The sequence below is a fragment of the Typopeltis vanoorti genome, chromosome 26 (assembly GCF_054136105.1).
Source record: "Typopeltis vanoorti isolate ZY-2024b chromosome 26, IOZ_Tvanoo_1.0, whole genome shotgun sequence".
In the NCBI taxonomy this organism is placed as follows: domain Eukaryota; kingdom Metazoa; phylum Arthropoda; class Arachnida; order Uropygi; family Thelyphonidae; genus Typopeltis; species Typopeltis vanoorti.
The window spans coordinates 27,073,377-27,097,379 of NC_143574.1; the positions used below are offsets into that span (position 1 = coordinate 27,073,377).

Below are 24,003 nucleotides of genomic sequence, written 5' to 3' on the forward strand. Positions count from 1 at the left end.
AATGGATCCTTAGTACAACTCATTGTGCTTTATAAACTATGCCACCAGAATGTTATCATGACAGAAGCATATAAGGTTAACAACAGTAAGATTGACATCTTTCAACCATATTCAAAGTGATCAAGTACTACTATAGTGGTATCAATGGAATTGAAAACATACCATACAAGAGGGACTGGGTTGAGTTGTTCAGAATTATGGCCAAAGCAACTAATATCCGGCATTGCGGAGATCAGAGATCAGAAACTACCTTTGTAGTTTCTGATCTCTGCAATGTCAGATATGAGGAAAGGTTGAGAAGATGCAGTTTACAGAGTCTAATAGACAGGAGGAAGAGGGGGGGGGGGGAGTGATATGATAGAGACCTACAAGTTAGTAAGGAATTGTTATAGGATCAATGTTGGAGAAGTTTTACAGCAAACAGTGGAAGATTATTAAAGAACTAGAGGGCATCCCTGGAAGCTGTATAAGGAGGATATGAGCAGGGGAGTAAGAAGCAGGTTTTTTGCATGTAGAGTTGTGGATGATTGGAATGCCTTGCCTGAGAGCATGGTGTCTGCAAGAATTTGAGTGTGTTTAAGGCATGGTATGATGAGCTGTGTGTATGACAAAAGGACTTCCTAGATGAGTCTGACTCCATGGGGTCTTGGAATAATAATAATAATAATGTTGTCAGTGCCATGCCAACAGCTTGCATAATCTCTAACACACATACCAAAAGGACATATGGCAATCCGATATGTGTGATACTGAGCTTCCGAATGCAGAGAAAACAGCCTAGTCCATGCAGGATGTTCTGGAAGAGACTTTTTAGGGCATAATTAAAGCTAATTAATAATTAGCTTTAAATGTTTAAGTGCACAATACAGACAATGCAATGAAGATCAATCCATGCACTATCTAGCAGAGAACAGAGTGCAAAGATTCAATTCTCTCTTGCACTTTTCTCTTAATTAACAAATGTGTGCAAGAAATGTAAGTTTTATGTCAAAGATGAGTCCCAAGAACTTAGCTTTTGTTGTTACTAAAACAATAATTTGTCTCATTCTTAATTCAGAATTTGGGTGAAGAGTATGTTTCCTATTATTATTATTATATTGCTGCCTGAACGATGCAATCTGTTACATACCTTACTGCTTCATAGGTGTTTGACTGATTGGGGCAGCATTAAATTTTGCAAGCTAGGAAAAAGTGTTCCAGTCAGCCAGGTCCATTTTCCATATGAGCATCCATATAGCCCATGTATTGTACAAATAATGGGAAAATGACCACTTCCACAGATGTCTTCAATATCACACATGAGCAGTGGAAAAATGGCAGGGGAGCAAATTTTTAACATCAATTGCAGAATATGAGCAGGTAGGCATATGGGAGAAAGTATTGAGTCTCAGTCGTTCAATGATATGACCTCATTCATTTATGTTGCCACTATCCCACCAAGTGATGTGCTTATTAAAGTCATCTAATAAGAAGCATGGGCTCAGGAAGTTGCAAGATATGGTTATCGAGATCAATTTAATTCAGCAGCCAGTAGGAAATAAACTGAGCAAACTGTAATAAGAAATCCTATGGATAGGCAAATCACTAATAATTTCAGAGCATCATTAAGCTGGACATGATGGAAAGGAGTATGACTACCCACTACGATACCTACTCCACCACAGCCATGGACCATCTCCAGTTCTGTCCTTATGTACAATAGTGAAGTTCCATAAGGTAGGGTCCTCATTGCAGCAAAATGTTTATATCATCAATATTCTGGTGAAACTTACAATAATTCCATTGCAAAAATTTTCCTTTTGTTCTGGCTTTGTAGACCTATCTGGATTTCAGGAAGTTGAGGGCTCACCTTTTAGGTTTATATATTTCTCAATGATTTCGGAAATATGGACAGCAGTGTTCATCTCTTTATATGGTAAAGTATTCAGTACATCATCTGATGTGTCAGGGTCAGTTAGCAAGTTTAATTTGCTTTTAGTGGATACTGAGGTATAAATTTTTTCTGTGCAGGTATCTGGTGGTTTATCGTTATATTCTTGCCATAATTTTTTTAACGAGCGGGTTCTAATTGAACGGAACCATTTTTGGAATTGTTTCTGGAGTGAAATTGTAGATCACGATGCGCTCAACAGAGAAGCACTTATGATCATAAAGTTCAGGTATGGCGAAATTATCAGAGTGGAATAGACATACATGTTTGAAATGCTATTGACATTTTCTTAGCTGACACTTTCTCAACATAAGAGAATCTCAGGACAGGTGTGTGTGTGGGGGGGGGGGGGAGGCTAACTTCATTTTTTCAGTCTGATACGATATATTTGTTCTATTTTAATTTTTTGTATTTTTTCATCTTTCAACTTCTAACATGCATGGGAGTAAGTTGGATGATGTTGTAAAACTCGATGCAGCTTGGAAATGCCAAAGTGCTTTACATCGATTTTTACAGAGGTCAAGTCTCATGAGATTGTTACAAAAAAATAACCTTATGGGAATCGACTGTACTTACTGCTTTAACAAAAATTTCTAGAATGTAAAAAACAAAGGCAATGCTTTGCCACCAGAACTTTGAAAAATAGCTATGTATAAGGGTACAAGAAAGTTGTTTATGATTTAAGTGTACGAGAAAGTTTTTTCTGAGCTCTGCGTATAAACACCTTCAAAGTTAGTGTCAAAGAGATCAGCAAGTTTCAGACAAGTTTCCGCTGCCCGACAAGATAGGATTAAAGGAGTGTGCAGAGGAGAAGAAAGAACGGGTCGGTCTTAACAAAAGATCAAGGAGTTGTGCCAAATTCTTTGGGGGTTACAACCCTTCGTGCAAGGTCCTGGAGAATGTGAAATAAAAAGGGACTGAGCCAAGTGTTGGTCGGATGTCTTTTTGCCGCGGGAGGTCAACCGAAGGCAAAAGCCGCAGAGCATTCTTCAAGCCTGCATGCTCAAACCTCTTGCCCGAGCTTTTCGAGTACCAGAAAATTGCAGTCTAAAGCCCGCCAATATCCCGACGAAATGTCCCCTGAAGGAAGACTCTCCAGGTGGAAGCCAAAGGTCCGAGATGAAAGGAAAAGCATAGGGACTTTAATGCAGGACCTTCAGATGAGTGTGCGACACAGAGCCTCTGTAAGTTTCTTCCATCTTTTATTGTACATTCCTTTTGTAATCTAGGAGATTTGTTATAGATGGACTGATAAGAAATAGTAATAAGAAGTATCTATAAGAGAGTCCTCTGATTTGTTTTTAATTGAAATATAATTTGTGAGATAACTTGGCATAGCTAGCTAGCCTCTTTGTGAGTAAATTAGTTTCAGTAATTTGATTTAATAAGCAGAGAAGTAATTGAGTAATTATATTGTATAGGTATTTAGTATTGAAAAGGGAAAGTTTGTTTCTTTATGCTAAAAGTCTAAAGGATAGGTAGAGAGAGTAATCTCCCTATCGTTTAATTAATGTACTTTATTAATGTAAATAAATGCATTTTATTTATGTCAATAGAGTGCCACCTGATCTTTTATTTTACAATGCACTGTTCCTAAACAAACTGGGATCTGTGAGCGGAAACAACTAAAGCATTAAAAGCGTAGTTTAAGTACTTGAGAAACCATGACTGTTTATGTAAACTTTATTAAAGGAATTTATGCTAGTAAGAGAGAGATCTACCAGACATATTACTAAGTCTTATGCCGATATAGAAATACTGGTGATGCAGTCTTAACAAATAAATTTTACAGTGTTCATAGGCATACGACTAGTAAATATGAAAGGTGGATAAACATAGTATGCAACAGAATAAGTAAGAAAGGTTACGAAAGCAAGAGCGCACTGCTAATTAGAATAAAGATATTACAATAGCACGATAACCAAACAGGCTTACACTATAGGCAAACAGCCTTCGTTACAATAACGCATTCAACATCATTTCGTTACAATGGTGCAGCCAACACCTATTATTACAATGTCCCTGACAATTATCACATTTAACTTTCTTTGCAGAGCAAAATTTGTTATCATGCTCTTTACTATCACATTGGGCACAGGTGGCAAAGCCACAACAGGCAGTTTGGGCATGCCCATATTTCTGACATCTAAAGCATCTCGGTAGATTAGGGATGTATAGTCTAACAGGATAGTTGAGATACCCTGCTTTTACAGATGGGAGAGGTTTAGATGTATCAAAAGTAAAGATGATAATCCTGTGTGAAACAGGTAACCATCCTTACGTACCATACTGATATCACTGCTCTACAGGACTTCAGTGTTTTATGAGGTGTGATTGGTATTCCTCCCATTGCAAGAGCAACATTGTTTGATAACAGAACCAACGTATCTGAAGTATCAATAATTGGTTTGGACTTTCTTAGCCCCCCACCCCCCAAAACATTTGAGGATGCAGAATTCATGCCCAGGAGGTATTTTTGTTCGATGCCAGAGCTCCACACTTAATATGGAGCCACACATGGATGCCCACTGACCAGCAAGCAATGACTGTGCTAGGAAGTGGAATGCCAGGGCTACTCTGGATGCTATACCAGCACCAACGGCAAGCCTTGGGTACAGGCCCTGTGGACTATGGGATGAAAGACTTACTGCAACACTGTTGACCTTGCAGGCAAGACCACTAGCTGATCCTGGCTGGGCCATCCAGGACTGCACATCTCGCCAAAGGTGCAAAACGCAAAGGATTCCCATTTCCAGATGTCCAAAGGTCATACTGCACAGCAAACGCAACAGCAGGATACTGGATCCCAGAGATGGGGGTCTGGAAGAAAGGATAGTAAAAAAAAAATAAAAATAAAAAAAAGACTCAGGAGAAATAGAGCTAAGAATACGGGATGAAAAGCAAAGAAAAAGAGGAGCCAGCACGATCACTGGGAGGTCCAATCCACCACTTACAGTTATCAAATGGGAACAGGGAAGGGGAGGATTTACAGAAAGATGTGATGTAAAATAAGGTGTATACTATCTCCATTGTGATTATTATCTAAATAGATCACACCATAAAGAAAAGTGACATTAAACCTAATATCAAAATCAGTTATTAAACTTTAAAGTTAGCTGTTTTCTTTATGCAGATATTATACTGCTAAATAAATATAGTACAAATGTTATAGCAAATTTGGGTTGAAAATCAAGCAGGTGAACATAGAAAATAACCCAGTGACAGAAAAATCACCTAAATTATCAACGGAGATCCTATAAAAGAAGTAAAATATTAAAGTTATTTGGGGAAAAAACACAATGAGAATGGTAAATTATATATGGAAATAGACCACATGATTAATAAAGCTCATATTGGGACCAAGCTGAACAAATTTATATGGATTAACGGAGAAATTAGCCAAAACATTAGTTTTGCAATACGCACTGAAATCAATTTTAACATTCCAACCTGCACAAATAAGTTAGAAATAAAAATTGATTAGAGAATAAACTGCAGACATGGAAGTAAAAAACAAAAATAAATAAAATAAAAATAAGAGTGAACAAACAGCATTAATAGCAATTGCGTGAAAAAACAAAAATATTAGAAAAGAACTTGATGTTATTAGCATTCATTTCAAGAATATGTGAAGAGAGCTACTCCAAGGTGGTATAGTAGCTTAAGCAATATAGAAGAGGAAAGGTTTGCAAAACAGGTGATTGATGACAGAGCAAATGAACCAGTTTATTTTTTAACGAACTTGATGAGTCCTAATCTTGATCAGTCAAGATTAGGATTCATCCCTTCTGAATGGAAATTTGTAAGGAACATGTCAATTCATAAGTGACAGTCATCATACAAAATGGATAATTGTAAGCCAGCTAGTCTCATAAGCAGAGCTCCAGAAATACCACTTAAATTTACCGGTCACAAAAATGGGTGCTTAAGGGTCAAAGCTGTATAACTGAGAGGAGACCTCCACATAGCCTTTAAAGGAATGTGGAGAACCGACCAGGGCTTCTGATCTAATGTCCAATCCTCATCTTCTCGTGGTGCACCGTGTTGGGTATCTACCTGGATACTGAACGAACGAGGATGGGCTGGCAATTTGGGATTTAGCCGACCAAATTGTATTCTTATTGGCTTAAACCAATATAAAAAATTATGGTACAACATGACAAAATTTCATGCCGGCTGGGACATCGCCCAGTTAAACAAGCCCCCCACTGTTTTTGCCAGGAAACAGCAAACAGCAAAAAGTCAGCTACTGGAACAAATCTGAAAGCACACCCCAACTCAACATCACCAGAGTTAAAGATCGGTACTATCAACATAAGAAGCCTAAATGGCAAAGAAATGGAGCTAGCTGAAGAATTAGATAAGTACCAGATCGACATAATAGGGGTGACTGAAACAAAAAAGACAAAAACTGGTGAGATCTTTCTGAGCAAAAAATACAAAATGTTATATTCAGGAAATGACAATCAAGGAAAAGAAGGAGTAGCCATAGTATTCAACACAAAATACGAGGCTAATCTTCTTGAATGGCAGGTAGCCTCAAGCAGAGTGATGGGCAAATATCAGAATAGGGAATTGGACAATGAGACTTATTTGTGCCTATGGTCCCACAGAAAGTTCTACTAAGGTAGAAGTGGAGGAATTTTTTGATGCTTTAGAAAAAGTAACTGACACAATGAAAAAGGAAAAGTTGGTCCTTGTTGGGGATCTAAATAGCAGAGTAAGAAATGATTGTGAGGCATACAAAAATATTTTGGGAAAATTTGGAGAAAAGAGCAAAGCTAATAATAATGGCAAATACCTGTAGGATTTCTGCTCAGGACATGGACTGGTTATTACTAACACCATGTTCCAACATAAAAATGTTGCACAAATTCACATGGAGGGAAGAGGCAAGGAATGTCTCATGGACTATGTTGTTGTTGATAGTGATATATTCTGCCTGGTGCAGGACACCAGAATGTACAAAGGATTTGAAATTGGGAGCGATCACTATTTAGTCTTGAGCAGGATAAAATTGAATTTCATATTGAAAGTAATAACATGTGTAAGAAAGTTTTAAAGTGAATAAAAGTTGAGCAGCTCTCAGATGTGAACTGTAGACGAATATACACAAAGATTACTGAAAAAAAAATGAAAGCGATAATAAGCCGAAAGGCTATTTTATCGGCGAATTTGTTAATTGAAACTATGGATTTCAATCCGAGTTTCGGACTCGGCTATAAAATAAAACGGGATTTACCATCTACCTTTCAATTAACAAATTCGCCGGTAAAATAGCCTTCGGTTTATTATCTTAGTAATTAACAATATCGGAGTGCACCACTTCGGCAATTTGATAGTAGAGGTATGTAAGTTCGTGTTCATTTAAAAACCTTGATATTCCAGGTCTATCTACCTACTCACTGATGAGACCTTAAAAAAGGTTGAAACCGGTCTGGGTAGTAAACTCTTCTCATAATGTAAAACAATATATATATATATATATATATATATACATATATACATATATATATATATATATACACATCTCTTAGGAGCTGGGGTTTTACATTATGAGAGAATATTAAAGTTAGTGAAGGAGCTTGCTCCACCTTTGCATGGAGTTGCCCTGGTGTTGTACTACACAAGTGATCATTTACACTTGGGCCCACCGATAGTTTTTTCGGCATGAAACTCTATGGATTTCAATCCGAGTTTCGGACCTGGCTATAAAATAAAACAGGATTTACCATCTCCCTTTCAAAAATGAAGAGTTTGAGAACAGGAACCAAACCTTGGAGATTCAGTGGCAAGCCTTCAAGAAAACCCTGATTGATTCAGCCAAAGGCATGTGGTGAGGTTTTCTGCAAGGATAGAAAAATCAGAACTCCATGGTGGAAACAGGAAGTTAAAGAGGCAGTGAAGGAAAAGAAGAAAGCATATCAAAAGTTCCTGGCAAATAAGTCAGTTTTTGCTCTTAGAGAATACAGAGATGAATGTAAGAAAGCAAAATCCTGTGTAAAACTAGCTAAACAAAAGTCATGGGAGGATTTTGGCAAGAACATAGAAAATAAATATCAAGAAGATGGGAAAATATTCTGGAGGTTGTTGAAGAAGCTTAGAAATGGAGGAAAGAGTGCTGTACAAGGAGTTAGAGATGATAAAGGCGACATGAAAACAGGAGAAAAAGATATCCTTGAAGTATGGAGTAATTACTTTGAAAAATTGCTAAATGACACAAGCAGTGATAGCACAGTGGTAAAAAACACTCAACAGGCATACAGTCAGGAATACATACCCATACTTGAAGTAGAAAAAGCCATCAAAGGCTAAATGTGGAAAGGCAACAATAGTAGATGATATTCAACAAGAAATGCTGAAGTATAGTGGTATAAGTCTTACAGTGGCTGCACTGCACAGTTCAGAAAGGCTGGACAGAGGAACGAATTCCAGATGATTGGAGTAGAGCTCTCACAGCACCCATATATAAAAAGGGAAATAAAACTGAATGTGAGAATTACAGAGGTGTTTCCCTACTGAGTGTTAATGGCAAGATCTATGCAAGTATACTTGAGAAATCTATGCAAATATTCTTAGTGAAGAACAAGCTGGATTCAGGCCAAATAGAGGCTGTAAGGTTCAGATCTTCACTTTACAACAAATAGTTGAGAAAGGATGGGAATATAACAAAGATCTGTATTTAAGTTTTGTCGATCTGGAAAAGGCATATGACAAGGTGCCAAGAGAGAAGCTATTCAATACGCTGCAGTTATATGGTGTCAATGGGACATTATATCAAGCATTACTTAGTCTTTATTTGAGTTGTAAGTCAGCAGTTAGAATTGAAGGAAGTACAGGAAGATGGTTTAATGTAAAATCTGGTGTGAGACAAGGATGTACATTATCCCCTCTGTTATTCATTATCTATATGGATCACATTATGAAGGAAAGTGGTATTAAACATGATATCAAAATTGGAGATGTTAATGTCAGCTCTTTGCTTTATGCAGACGATGTTATACTTTTAAATAAATCCGCTGCAAGTTTGCAAGATTCCCTGACTAAATTGAATAACTGTTGTAATAGATATGGCATGAAGGTCAGCATTAAAAAGACAAAGACAATGAAAATAGGTAGAATTGTTGAAAATGTCAACTGTGTTGTGAACGGGGAACCTGTGGAACAAGTAAAACATTTCAGCTACTTAGACACGATTTTTAGTGAAGATGGTAAATTAAATATAGAAATAGACAACAGAATCAACAAAGCTGGTACGGTGGGAAGTCAATTGAAGAAATTCATATGGAATAAGAGAGAAATTAGTCTGAACACTAAATTAGCTGTATATAAGACAGTGTTCAAACTAGTTTTAACTTATGGATCTGAAAGCTGGGTCAGAAGTAAAACACTTGAACAAAGACTAGAGACCACAGATATGAGAGTCCCGAGAATGATTATAGGTGTGAACAGATGGCATCAGTGGCAATATCATATTAAAAACGAGGATATTAGGAAAGAACTCGACATTGTCAGCATCCAGGAATGCATTTGCAGAGCTAATCTCAGGTGGTATGATCACTTAAACAGAATGGGCAAGAAAAGATTAACAAAACAAGTGTTCTCTGCCAGGTTGGCAGGAAAACGACCCAGAGGAAGACCAAGATATAGGTGGATTGATACGGTACAAAGTGTCTTAAAAGATAGAAATATAAGATCTGATAATGTTGGAGTCTTGACAAGTAACAGACTGATTTGGAGGAAAATTGTAGATAGGAAGTTAGTAATGATGTAAATTTTTCATGTAGTACTATCATATCCAGTACACCCCTTTAGGGTACATGTCAGGAATTTGATGATGATTTACCGGTCACAAAAGAAAACAAAACAAAACAAAAAAAAAAACTCGCCTCCATATTGCAGTAAAAGATTATATATATATATACAGGGTGTTCGGGATAAATTTGACATATTTATAATTAATTATATTTTTCCGTAAGTTACATGTATTAACACACACTTCTCTTCATTGAAAAGTTTGGACCCTTCTTCATTCATATACAAGATGTCAGAAAGGATGGATAGCTGGAACCCACCTGAATCATGGAAGAGAATAACTTGTATCATGATGATTTGTGCCCGCCATCAAAATAAGGATATTACGACTGCTGCCCAATGCTCCCTGAATACAGTAAAAACAATCAGGCATGAACTAGAGACTTGCAATGGTGACTACGAGGATGTAGCAAGAAGAAAGATCCCTAGCAGACGATCTGATTGCGTTCGTACAGCAGAATTCCTCGCAAATCTGCAGGAACAGGTGTTGAAGAACCCTGGCATTGGAATTCGGGCTTTGTTCGTGGAGTTGCTAACTGTAGTCAAGCCCTGGATAACAAGGGTAGCCAATGGTAGGCCGTATGTATGGCAGCAGGATTCGGCCCCTTGCCACACCTCTGGGAAAAGTCAAAAATGGTTGTCTGAAAATTTCTACGACTTCACCAGTCCAAATGTTTGGCCTCCAAACTCCCCAGACCTTAACCCCATGGATTATTTTGTATGGGGCGCAGTTGAAAAAGACACCAATCGCACTTCCAGTAATACAAAAGCCCAGTTAATGGATAAAATTAAAACAGTTTTTGCGGCCCTTCCCAGGGAGACTGTAGCATCAGCTTGTTCGAGGTTCCGAAGCAGAATTGAAGCTGTGATCGATGCTAATGGTGGTTATTTTGAGTAAATCTTGTTGATAGTATTGTAATTAACTCTGCCTGTAATGTTTTTTTGTCAATTCATTAAATTTAATAGATACAAAGAAGATTTTCTTTTTCCTTACGAAACTGTCAAATTTATCCCGAACACCCTGTATGTATGTATATATACACACACACTCAATGGACAAAACATTAGAGATAGGGATGATGGTAAGTTGACACTGACATCTCCCACACAGAGTGAAACATACCTAAACCACACACACAGATGGTAAATAGGCAGACATTGGGGCTTCCCAACAGTGTATTGCAATCTGCGAACACGAGTAAATGTGGCAATCTTAGCAACTTTAATGGTGGATGTATCATTGACGAAAGACAGATGGATTGTTCTATTGCGCTAGGATTCTCAAGGGGAATTGTATCAAGGGGTCTACTGCAAGCAAAGCATGCCATTAACGGACATGCCAGCAAGCAAGTGGAGGTGGCTGAGGGTTGACATAGACTGTCCACGCTCATACAGACAAACCACTATGCAATGGCAACACAAATCACATCCAGTTTGAATGTCGGAGGTCCAAGCAGCATCAACGAGCAAACAGTACAGCTTACTCTGCATACATAACTACAGGAGCCGATAACCTAACCATGTGCCACTGTTAACAGCTCATCATTAGGCATTGTGTCTTGCCTGGTGTCGGGACCATCAAAACTTCATCTCTTCAGAGCGGACCAGACACGTGGTCTAATGAATCCTGTGAGCAATGAGGCCATGGCCCCCGTCACGCCAGGCCAGCTTTGTGATGGTTTGGGGAGTCTTCTCATGTCACACACTAGGTCCTTTAGTGTGTGGAGAGGTCCTTAAATGCTGCGAGCTACCAAAATGTGCTGGCTAATCACCTACACACTTTCATGGCCTTAGCACATCCTGCAGTCAAGGGGTTGTTTCAACAGGACAATGTACTGCCCCACCGGGCCACAAACACCCAAACATGGCTTGAGGAATACTCATCTGAGCTCTGGACCATCCAGTGGCTTCGAAGGTCCCCAGATTTAAATCCAATCAAATCTCTCTGGGATGCCGTAGAGCGAGACATCAGATCCATGTATCTGGGACCAACACCTAAGGTGTAGTGTGTATAATGCTGGAATTACCTCTGGAACCTGGTGGAGTCAATAGCTCAGAGAGTACAGGCTGTTTGCACTAATGTCGTGTATCTCAAAACATTAGATATACCTATCTATTTTGTCCACTGAGTGTATATAACTTACCAGTGTTTCAATTTCAGCGACAAAGAGAAATCTATAAGCTCAGGAATGATACCACAGGAATGGAAGGAATGTAATATAGTTCCATTGCACAAGGGTGGTGCAAAAACTGATGTGTCTAACTACCGACCTCTTAGTATTTTTGGTGTGGTAGTGAAGATTTTAGAGAAGTTAGTAAGAACTCGCATACAGAAATGGGTAGACAATCATTCTATACTCTGCAGGGAACAGCATGGGTTTACTAAAGGAAGGTCATGTTTTAGCAATTTGCTCATATTTTATAACAATGTTATGGCAGAGTTGGATAAAGGAAATGGATACACTATGATAATGTTGGATTTTTCTAAGGCATTTGATAGGATACCACACGATAGGCTGTTGCGTAAACTGGAGAATATGGGATTGGAACATAATCTATTGATTTGGATCAGGGGATGGTTGACAGACATATCAAAAAGTGGTATACAGTGGGTGTGAATCTGCCAGATTTAAGGTAACCAGTGGTGTACCTCAGGGTTCAGTCCTTGGGCCATTATTGTTCAATCTATACATTTTAATGACTTCAAGCAGGGTCTATCATCGGATTTGCAATTGTTTGCTGATGATGCAAAGATAGGCAGGGCAATCAGGAATGCTACTGATATTCAGCAATTACAAAATGATTTGAATAGAATGGAAATCTGGTCAAACGAAAATGGCTGTCAGTTTAATGTTAGTAAGTGTAAAGTTATGCACTTTGGCGTAATGAGAGATCCAGCGGCATATTATATTAGCGGGGTCATGTTACAAGAAACTGAAGAGATCTTGGTGTATTGGTGGATAAGAATTTAAAGTTCAAAGGTCACATGGCACAAGTTGCAAATACAACTCAGAGGATAATTTTTATGCTGAAGCGAACAACCTTGACATGTAAGGATAAGGAAGTAATTTTGCCTCTTTATAAGGCTTTGATAAGACCATACTTGGATTACTGTGCTCAGATTTGGTCTCTCGGGTTCCAAGGGAATAAAGAAGCTGTAGAAAGGGTGCAAAGAAGAGTTACAAAGATTATATCTTATGGGATTTAGATTATGAGGACAGATTGCCAGTATATGGATTACAGACTCTGGTTAACAGGAGAAAGAGGAATGATATGATAGAGGTCTATAAACTTTTGAATGGGTGTTATAGCATTTCAAATGATGAAATTTTTCGTTATATGGAAGGCGGGGAGAGAACACGGGGGGGGGTATCCATGGAAGTTAAGGTTGTTCTCAGTCAAGAAAGGATTAAGGACTAGGTTTTTCTCTCAGAGAGCAGTGAGTGGAATAATTTGCCCTTAGGGGTAGTGAGTGTATCTAGTATAAATGAATTTAAGGGAAGGTATGATAGCTGGATAGGTAATTTACAGCCTCCCTCGATGAGTTCTTGACTCCCTGGAGGTCTCAGATAATAATAATAACACAATTTAAAACAGACAAATTCAAATGATCTCTAAAATCTGGCATGTCTCTCTAATTTTTATTGCTAGTTCGTTCCCCCCCCCCCCCCCCCAGAATACATAATAGGCAGTGGAACGGAACTAGTATCAGTCTTCCATGGAGTGGAATTATGTATGCAAATGCTACTTCTGATTTTTTATCTATACATCTCATATAATAAATGAGTTTCCCCTCATTTGAAATGTCTGTAGATGTTTCTACAGACATTTACAATCAGGGAGAAGAGAATCATTACTACTAGAGTCTGATGTCCTTAACTAAAATTTTCTTTAACAACATCAGCAGCATATGACACTAATTCTTTACATTTCATGTCATTTTGATACTGTTCAACTGCTAGCCTATGAAGTTTTTGAAGTTAGTAAATGGCTTATTGAATTCACCTTTATAATAGGCTGTATTAAAAAGATGCTTTAAATATTTAAACATTTTAAAATCCATCTTTCTTTGAAAAGCAGCTAGAGGGATATCGAGAGATTTCTGGAAAAGTCAATATGTTGTCATTTCCTGAAAAATTAAAAGCTATGTATAACCAACAGATAAGCTTATCTACAAGAATTACAACCACCCATGGAGATTCCATCACATGCAAGGCCCGTCAATACGGCAAGTTGAAGATATCCAGACAATTGAATCGATTAGCCTTTTTAAAATGCTGCCGGGATAACAATATGATCCTGAATTGTGTTAAATTAAAACACTGATTCACCAAAAACTCTGTGCATTTACAGGCGCACTAGCTTTGTGCTTCTATGGGATTGCTGCCACCCTCATTCTCATGGCTGACACCAATGAAGCTATCCGTGCACTAGAAGAGCTTGCCACAATGCTGAACACACAGTCAATGTGTTCAGCATTTGTTGGACGATCCTTTCTGACATTTTGAATGCTTCAGCACAGAGAGAATGTCAAAGAATATAAACAATGTCAGCGCATTACGAAATTTGAAAATCTACAAAAAAGTTCAGCTTCCAAATCTCAGCTACCTCCGAACACTGTAATAAACCTATCTTCCCTTACAAAGGAATTAGCCTGAAGCAACAACAGAATAATAATTACCTAAGCAGATAAGGGAAATGCCACAGTGATTTTAAACCAATCAGATTACTCAGGTGAGCCTTGCCTCTTTACTTCTAGATCATTTTACTTATCTTCCTATAGATTATGATCCCATCATTATACAAATCACTCCATAGGCCCCTTAAAAAGGTTACTTCTTGGCTTGTAGAAGTCGCAGACTAAATCCTTATAATTCTAGACTCCTCCCAGATATATGGACCATAAACAAACTGCACCATTAAATCACATTATGGATGGCATTGATTCATCCACATACAAATTAGCCAAACTATAATAAATTTAGTTTAATCCTTTATCCAAGTGTGAGCAAACAAAGTTTGCACCTGAAAATATCTTCAGGACTGAAGCAAGGTGGTGCAACTATTGGCAACTCGGAGCAAAGGTGGACCAAGCTCTCAACAGTCCTTGTCTCAGTATCTCCCACCATGCAAAGCACATGTCCTTACAGACATGTATAATGCTATGCATTGAGGGAAAGGCCACTACCCAGACCAGTTTCGACATTTATTGAGGTCTTGTCAGTGGGAGGCAGAAAATATCTTCAGTCCTGAAGATATTTTCAGGCGCAAACTTTGTTTGTTCAACTTGGATAAAGGATTAAACTAAATTTATTATAGTCTAACCAAGTGCAAAATAAACTTCCAACATCTTTCTCTAAATCCAGAGTAATTTAATAATAAGGTGGTACACCGGTTGGCAACTCATATAGGTAAATATGACCTCTCCATTGCTTCTGCCTTAGTGTCACCACCTCTGGGTCTGCCTCCCACTGACGAGACCTCAATAAAGGTTGAAACTGGTCTGAGTAGTGGCCCTTCCCTCAATGCATAGCATCATACATGTCTGCAAGGACATGTGCTTTGCATGGTGTTAGATACTGAGACAAGGAGTGATAAGAGCTTGGTCCGGCGTTGCTCCACCTTGCTTCAGTCCTGAAGATATTTTCAGGCGCAAACTTTGTTTGCTCACACTTGGATAAAGAATTAAACTAAATTTATCATAGTCTAACCAAGTGCAAAATAAACTTCCAAAATTAGCCAAAGTGCTCACACGATATACTGCCAACACACTGTAACACATAAAAATCTCAGCCCACTTTAAAGCCAGTATAACACTCCAATCCACTGACATAATGATCAGTTTTGATGTCTCCTCCTCATTCACCAATGTCTCAAAGATACCTTAGACCTCATCTAAGCCATATTTCCTCCCGATATCTCGACCCTATTTTTGGCTATTTTGTTTGGCAAGGAGAATTCTACAAACAGACAGAGGGGACTGCCATGGGTTCTCCACTCTCTCCACCCCTGGCCAACTTCTTTATAGAGACCTTTGAAGAAAAAGCCTTAAATTCTGCCCCACATAAACCCACTGTCTGGCTATGCTACATGGGTGATGTGTTCTTCATTTGGCTGCATAGCCTGGATACACTCCACAATTTCTTAACACACCTAAACAGTCAACACCCCAGGATCTAGTTTACCTCGGAAAAGGAAAACAACAACAGTCTCCCATCCTAGATACTCTGATTATATGTCAGCCTGATGGATCTCTGGCATTCTCTGTTTACAGAAAATTTACACATACAGGTACCAGGAATCCCATCCCAATCTCCCCCTCCCAATAATACGGGATTATAAAAACCCTATATAATAGGGAAAAATTAATCAGTCTGGATAAGAGTACCCTAAGTACTGAACTTGATCATATCTTTAACACTTTCTTAGCCAATGGCTAGAACTCCCAAAAAATATTAAAACCTTGTAACCAGTGGTGAGCTATAAGGGGCTCACATGAGCCCTGTTAAAATTTTCCCAATTTTAACAGGGCTCATGTGAGCCCTGTTAAAATTGGGAAATGTGCTGCTATAATTGCTACTTTAAATTCATATGGATTTTCTGATAACTATATAAAAAACACCTCATTGCATTTTGTTCTTGATAGAGCTAGTGTAATATTAGGAAACATATCAAATATTGCAATCAAACTTCTACAAAAATTTCCCAACAATGTGATTTGGCATTACGTAGCTCATCGTTTACAATTAGCATTAGACGATTCGATAAAAAACATTAAAGAAATAAATCATTTTGAAATATTTATGGATAAATTATATGCTTTTTTTATCATCAATCACCAAAAAAATCAACGAGAATTAAATACGATTGCAAAAGACCTTGGTATCAAAATTTTAACGATTGGCCGTGTGTTTGGACCACAATGGTAGCTTTACAAACGGCTCTTGCTGTGTAGAGAAATTACCCAGCTTTATGCAAGCAGTTTGCATCGAACGATAAATATAAGGGCTTTTTAAACCGACTTCTCAATTTGGAATTTTTAATGATTGATATCCTACAGGAATTATCATATCTGTCAGAAGCTCTACAAAGTCGCAATATAAGTATTATAAGGGCTAAGTTACACCCTTTTTTTTTTTCACTCGACGATGCGAGCCCTTTGTTAAAATTTCCATAGCTCACCACTACTTGTAACCCCAACCTGCTTCCCCCCCCCTCAATGCAGAGATTACCCAAAATCTATCATGATTCCATATTCCAGGGGACATCTGAAAAATTAACAAAAATCCTAAGGATATATAACCTTACAACCAGTTCCAGACCACATAAGAAATTGGCATCTCTTATTCACTCCACCAAAGACCAACCACATCCCCTAGACCTACCAGGAATATACCAGGTCCCTTGCAGTTGCAAACTGTCCTACTATGGCCAAGCAGGCAAGACAGTCAATATCAGGATATCTCAACACAAGGACAACATCCAGTTCTACCAATACAACCACTCAGGACTCGCTGACCATGCTTTGGACGCCCACCACAGGATACATTGGAAGGACACTCTATTGCACCACAGCAAATACAAGTATGAAAGACTATTCATCAAATCTGACTCAGTTCTGAAAAACTTTCCAAATCTCAACAAATTTGGGTGCATGAGACTGCCCCAAATTTGGGAAGCATACATTTTAAGATGGTCAGCTAAATTTGTCAAGACAACCAATTTAGCCCACTAGGGGGGCAACTTTTAGGACTCTACGGCTGACTTCTGTTGCCTTTATTCAGCCTCATTTGCTCAGTGTTAGTGCCTGTATGCACATATCATTGTTTTTATGTGATCCATGAAGATGGCAATGCAAGACTGCCAAAATATAGGAAGGTATTAAGTAAAGTTTTTATAATTAATATTCTAGTATACGTTGTCATTTCCTGAAAAATTAAAAGCCATGTATAACCAACATATAAGGTTATCTACAAGAATAAGGAAGGACAAGATATTGGTTGATAAGCAGCAGTTAATTACAGGGAGACAATCAAGAATCAGGTGATTAGAAGCAAAGTCTTAATCTCATTATTAGAGACAGAGCTTTAATTTTCTCTTTAAAGTCAAGGCAGTTTTAACATAAGAGACAGTAGTGAGATTTCGAAGATGATGAAAAAGCTGTTTTGAAGATAGTAAGCGGAAGAACTAATATAGTGTTATGTTGGATGAAATATATCAGAGTTATTGAATAAATTTCTATATTTTTTTACATGTGTAAGCTATGAAAGTTTCTTTAAATGGGTTCAAGGAGTGGTATGATAAACTTTGTGTTCCCTAAAAACGACCTCCCACGATGAGTCTTTTGACTCCATGGAAGCCTGGATAATAATAATAATAAATAATTCTATATAACAGCTTTTCATTTCAAGGCAAGTTACTGGGTCTTACAGAAATGTGGTAGGGGTTTTCTGCCTGTAAATTCAGCAGGAAATCCCAGAAGATGAGCAAACCATTTAAAGAATAAACAAAATTAACAAACACTGAAGACTATGGGAATAAAGACTAAGCAACCTATTCTGGAAGATCTGATTTTGAAAGTTTGCATCATATAGTGTAGGCCTACCTTCAAATGTAAGTGGATGATGATGAACACGGAAGATAAAGTGTAAAGATTTGAATTTGTGTCATGTGGTAATGAAGCACAGAATTTAAAAAATGTCTGTAAATGTAAAGGGTGAATTAATTTGAGGAGTGTGCAAAAGCCAATGCTATTTAGTACAGCTCAGTGATGCCGCAGATGTGTCAAATAACTGGTCGCGCTGAATCTGAATTCTTCAAGCATCATCTGAAGTATTGTTCAATGAGAGCATGGAAATGCAAAGTCAGTAAAACTACATTTATTATGGAAGATGTAAGCGAGTGTGTGCAGGAACCCAGGAGGTTGAGAATGACCAAACAAAATCTAGAATCTAGACTCTTAAGCAATAATATTGAATGATGTAGCCAAACCAAGGTGTAAAGGTAGTTGTGGAATTAAGGGTATACTGCAGTTTATGGATATTATTGCCAGAAGAATCAGGAATAAGAGAGTTCGTGGGACTGGTTGGGTAATAGTAGATGTAGTTAAAGGGAAAACATGAGAAGTACAGGGAGTACAGAGAGTATCTTCAGGGAGTACAGAGAATACGGTGTGTGTGTGTGTGTGGGGGGTATCTGATGATAGATGAACTACAGATAAAAAGAGGATGAGGTCACTGAAAACATACTTGGAAGATGGTTTATTTGAGACAATCTCATATGTGAGATAGAGGACAACAGGACAAAACATACAGTTCACTGCTGCTGCTATATGTAAGAGAATGTCTAGAAAGATAACATACATCAGCAAATCAGAATGATGAGTGCAAGCTAAGTTAATCATTATGGGGCATTTCAACTAATAGGGGCAGAGACTGGAAGGAGGAAAGATCACACAGTGAGAAGGAAACGGGATTTATTCACCTACTAAGAGATAATTATGTGAAGCAACATGTGGTGGTGGAGACGTGGGTTTTCAGAGCTGGACCTGGTGATCGCATCTGAGGATCTGCCCACCATAACCAAGGTAGCCACAATGACTGGAGAGAAAGTGATAATGTGATCTTGACTTGGGAGGTTATGAAATATGTGGAATTTCCAGTTAAGAAGGGATATGTGACTACATGATAGGTAATTATAACAAGCACAATACAGTTTGAAGTAGACCGGTGGTATAAGAATCTGTAAGGAAACAATGTTGGCTGTGCATGAGAGATGGTCAAGGGATGTGTGAAGGAAGCAATGTCACACTGTATACCACTGTCAGGATGTTAAATCTGGTAGGCATTGGATGGATGAGCAGTATTATTAGAGCTACAACAAAATAAAATGTTGTGGAGGGCATATAATGAGAAAGATGACCAGCAAGCTCACAAGCATTACAGTATACAAGGCACAGGCAAGAAGGGTAACCAGGATGGTAAAGAAGAAAAAATTAGATTACAAGAGTAAATCAGCCAAGCAGGCCAAAGGAAATTCCCAAGAGTTCTTTCACTATGTGCCATGTAAAAGAAGGAATGACTGTGAAAGGAGAATCGTACTGCTAGTAGGGAGGTAAGAAAAGTAGATGAAATCATTGAGTTACTGAGTAACTATTCTGCAAGGATCTATCATTCAGGTGAATGATAGTGCAGTGATGACAGAAAGTTACAAAATCTCAATGCAAACATGGCCATAGGATTAGATGGAATATCAGTCTGCACCTTATAAGAAGGTGCCAAGGAACTTGAATTGCGTCTAACTAGGATGTTTAACTTAAGCTTCAGCTCTGGTAAAGTCCCAATGAATAAAGGTGGTGCTAATGCAGAGGTAGTGAATTACAGGCCATTCAATATCTCAGTGGTGGTGGTAAAGATAATGAAGAAGTTAGTCAAAGATAAGTTTCAGTAATGAGTCAATAGGATATGATGATAATCTATAGTGGGACAGCATGGCTTTGTCTATCATGCCTAAGTAATTTACTCACATTATATAACAGATCAACAGTTGAACTGGGTAATCATTCTCTTCATCCAGTTCAACTGTTAATCTGTTGAACTGGATGTGTAATAGGAATTGAAATTCCTATTACACAAATTGGAGCTAACAGGGATGGACATGGAGGGTAACTGATGGAAAGAAACCTAAGAGCAGTATTTACAGGACCAGAATCCAGGAGAAGGAAATTAGTAGTGTGCCACAGGGTTCTATGCTTTGAGTGATGCAATTTAATTTGGACATTTGTATAACAGTATAGCAAACAATCTCAAGGGAGATATTCAGGTTGTTTGCTGATGATGCAAAATTAAGTAGTAGAATAGTTTTAATCAGAGGGCTTGTAGAATGATTTAAATAGGAGGCTGATAAGTATGACCAAAAGATAATGGATGCAAGTGAAAGTGTAAAATGTCACCTAGAAATGCATCTTTATGGATTTTATGGTGTTCTTCATTGACTGAATTGTATCATAGGAAATTGATGAAGCTAAGGGATTTGGGGAGGAGTGTTGGTTGGTTGATAGGAAAATAAAGTTCAGAGTGAATATTTGCAAAAGTAGCCTAAGTAGCTCATAGGATTACTTGACAAAAACACTAGGTTTTGATCTTACTGAGCACAGGTTTGGTCACCTTTCTTGGAAATGTGGAAGTGGGATAAGAACTAAAGGCAAGTGACTAAGATAATGAGTGGTTTGTGGAATGCTCCTTACAAAGATATTGATCACTGGTTAGCAGAGGTTAAGTGATAGGTAAAAAGGAGAGGATATGATAGAAACATTTAGGTTTCTAAGTGGATTTTAGGATCGATGCAGAAGAATTTTTTAGCATTTGGCTAGAACAGAACAAGGAGCCACCCCAGAAAAACTAAATTTTTTGCTTGAAAAGTGGTGAATGACTGGAAAGGTACAAAACATGTAGTAGACTATTTCTGGTATGGAGAGAAACAAGTTGCCATGGTTATTTACGCAGGAACTGAAAGAGAATTATGCTAGAAAGTTAGCTTTAAGTATTATCGCAGCAGTATCATCTGGAATGAGAAAGAGGTAAGAGTACAGATAAACTGATGTTCTTACTCTTTTTCACCTAGATCCCAATGGCCTTTGCAAGGATCAGATGATATGACTAGTGTTTGTACAGTATGCATTTAGCTTTTTCAAAGTCAGATCTGGATTTCTTGATGACGTTTTCCATTGTGTGTGAGATGTACAAAGTAGTTTATTAATCTTCTTTTTCTTTATCCAGTTAATAATAACAGGTTTTTCCATAGTATTTGTTTATTCTTTTTATTATATTTCTTCTTTTTTTTTTTTTTTCAATATTGGTAATGCTTAATTAACATTTTACTAAAAAGGCAAAAAAAATTGAAAACAAATCCAAACTACTATTTTTATTTAGGAAAAAAAATAGTGTAATTGTGATATGCTTGAATGTAACCATGTGTGTGTAAAATGTTTTTCATATGTTTCACAAGCTATATACAATTCAGTCTTAATAAATAGAACTTATTATCCATAGGGGTGCGCAGCAGCTAGGATCTTGTTCCTACACCATGTCAGTACCCATTTAGGGGAAGCTAAAGCTGCTATCAACCAAATGCAAGTGATCGAACTAAAATTCTCCCAAATTTCTGCCCTAAAGGATCCTACCTGGGGCCAAGCCTAAAAATAATATCATTTAATACTGAAAGTTTCTCAGGTGTCAAGCAAGATCTCATTGCAAATATTTGCAGAGATAATGACTGCAATGTGCTCTGCCTGCAAGAAACTCACAGAGGAGAAGGTGCTGCAAGACCTTACATCCATGGCATGAAACTCATCAAAGAAATACCCCACGATAAATATGGCAGCGCAATATTTATGAAAGAGAACTTGATCCCATCGTCCACTGACTCAACGAACAACAGAAACATTGAGATTATTACAATCACATTTAAAAATATCTCAATAACCTCAGTCTATAAACCACCAGAAGAAGCTTTCTCCTTCTCTGACATCCTCCTCAATAATAATGCATACATGATTAATGTTGTATTAGGTGACTTTAACAGCCATAGTGTTAACTAGGGTTACACAAAGTCCAACGAAGATGGAGAACTTGTTGAAAAATGGGCTGAAAACCTTTCTCTAAACCTGATACATAATTCAAAACTCCCTGCATCTTTCAACAGTAGCAGATGGAAGCGAGGCTATAACCCTGACCTCACATCTGTTAGCTCAAAAATATCCAACATCTGTGTTAAAAAGATTTTAAATCCGATTCCACATACTCAACATAGACCTATAATGCTTCAATTCAACCCAGCAATTATGCCTAACACCGTCCCTTACAGACGACGATTTAATTTCCAAAAAGCTAATTGGAAGAGTTTCATGGAAGATTTTGACTGCTCCATAGAAGAAGTCCCTCCAAACCCTCAAGAGTATCCAGAATTCATAAAAATACTGAGGAAAATCTCCACCAAACACATCCCCCGAGGATGCCGCACAAACTACATTCCAGGCCTTTCCAGTGACATACAAGCCCAGTATGCTGATTACTTACAACTTTACAACACCAACCCCTTCTCAGAAGAGACTATCCAAGCAGGAGAAAAATTATGCTCCAAGTGGCAGAGGAAAGGTGTTCCTCATGGAATAAAGAAATAGAAGCCCTTGATATGACCCATAGTAGCAGACAGGCATGGAATTTTATCAACAGAATTAGGAAGGATTTCACTAAGCCATATGAGCATCCGAAGGTAACAGCTAATCAAATTGCTCACCAGCTGTTGCTGAATGGAAAATTCACTAAAAAACAAGATACTTAGAACTCCAAGTGAGGAACAAAATATGATTAACTCAGATTTCACCATCACTGAACTCAACGCTGCCATAAACCTATTAAAACCTAGAAAATCTGCAGGCCTTGATGATGTCTGTAACGAACAGATTAAACATTTTGGAACCAGGACTAAAAAGTGGTTATTAAACCTATACAACACTTGCCTCAGAACCCTAAGGATACCAACTATCTGGAGGCATGCTAAAGTGGTGGTCTTTCTGAAACCAGGGGTTTCCCTGGTTTCAGAAGCAAAAAATTACAGCAAAAAAAAACCGAAGCAAAAAATTACAGACCTATATCACTACTCAGCAACCTCTTTAAACTCTATGAATGATTAATTTTGAATAGGCTACAACCCCTAATCGAACCCCATTTTATTGCTGAGCAGGCTGGCTTTAAACCAGGCAAATCCTGCACATCACAAATTCTCAACCTCACTCAATATATAGAAAATGGTTAATGAGCAAAAACTAGCCACAGGAGCAGTTTTTGTTGATCTAACTGCAGCATATGATACAGTAAACCATCTCACACTCAGAAATAAAATATACAGAATAACTAGAGACTATCGCCTTGTCCTCCTGATCCAATCACTCTTGGAAAACAGATGCTTTTACGTGGACCTTGGGGGTAGGAAGAACCGCTGGCACCACCAAAAAAAAATGGCCTCCCCCAGGGAAGTGTGTTATCACCATTACTTTTCAACATCTACGTCAATGATCTCCCCATCTTTTCAGGAACTAGAAATTTTATCTATGCTGATGACCTTTCCATAGCTACTCAGTCAAAAAATTTCAAGTCCATTAAAATTACTCTATCACTTGCCTTAAATAGACTAACCACATACTATACCAGCCATCAACTAAAACCAAACCCCATGAAAACCCAGACTGGCCTTTTCCA

General features: G+C 38.0%; 1 protein-coding gene across 2 annotated transcripts in view; it reads right to left on the bottom strand.

The window, feature by feature from the left end:
• The window catches only part of LOC150092430 (calcium load-activated calcium channel), a 109,353-nt gene that overhangs the window by 44,304 nt on the left and 41,046 nt on the right, over positions 1–24,003 (bottom strand). The window lies entirely within an intron of this gene.